The sequence below is a fragment of the Colobus angolensis genome, unplaced genomic scaffold, assembly GCF_000951035.1.
Source record: "Colobus angolensis palliatus isolate OR3802 unplaced genomic scaffold, Cang.pa_1.0 Scaffold171, whole genome shotgun sequence".
Classification (NCBI taxonomy): Eukaryota; Metazoa; Chordata; class Mammalia; order Primates; family Cercopithecidae; genus Colobus; species Colobus angolensis.
In genome coordinates this window covers 60,683-60,999 of record NW_012114833.1, presented here as the reverse complement: position 1 = coordinate 60,999, position 317 = coordinate 60,683, and the positions used below count along the sequence as shown (strand labels likewise).

The window sequence follows — 317 nt, the reverse complement described above, 5'->3', positions numbered from 1 at the left end:
CCAGCCGAGTTTCCATTTCTATAAAAGGGGGATGATAACATTTACCTTCCAGGAATGTTATGAAAAGTGGAGACCTCTTATGTTTGGGGGGGAACTCAATAAATAGTGGTTCTTTTGCTACCATGTTCCTACTTTAAGTCCCATGGAAAAGAGGTTTTATCTGTCCTACTTCAGAGCCTAACAAAATGCCTGATACATGGAGCCCCTTGATACTCATTTAATGGATGAAGGAGGTGCCCCCTGCTGTTTCCAATTACAGTTTTCCACTGGATGAGGATTCCTCTCTCTTGTTGGATTTTGTGTTTTGTACATGGATG

At 41.6% G+C, this 317-nt stretch overlaps 1 protein-coding gene across 1 annotated transcript in view; it reads left to right on the top strand.

Annotated features, from left to right (window-relative positions):
* SLC5A1 (solute carrier family 5 (sodium/glucose cotransporter), member 1) overlaps positions 1-317 on the top strand; it is a gene marked incomplete at its 3' end in the record, with an annotated part of 60,279 nt that overhangs the window by 8,053 nt on the left and 51,909 nt on the right. The window lies entirely within an intron of this gene.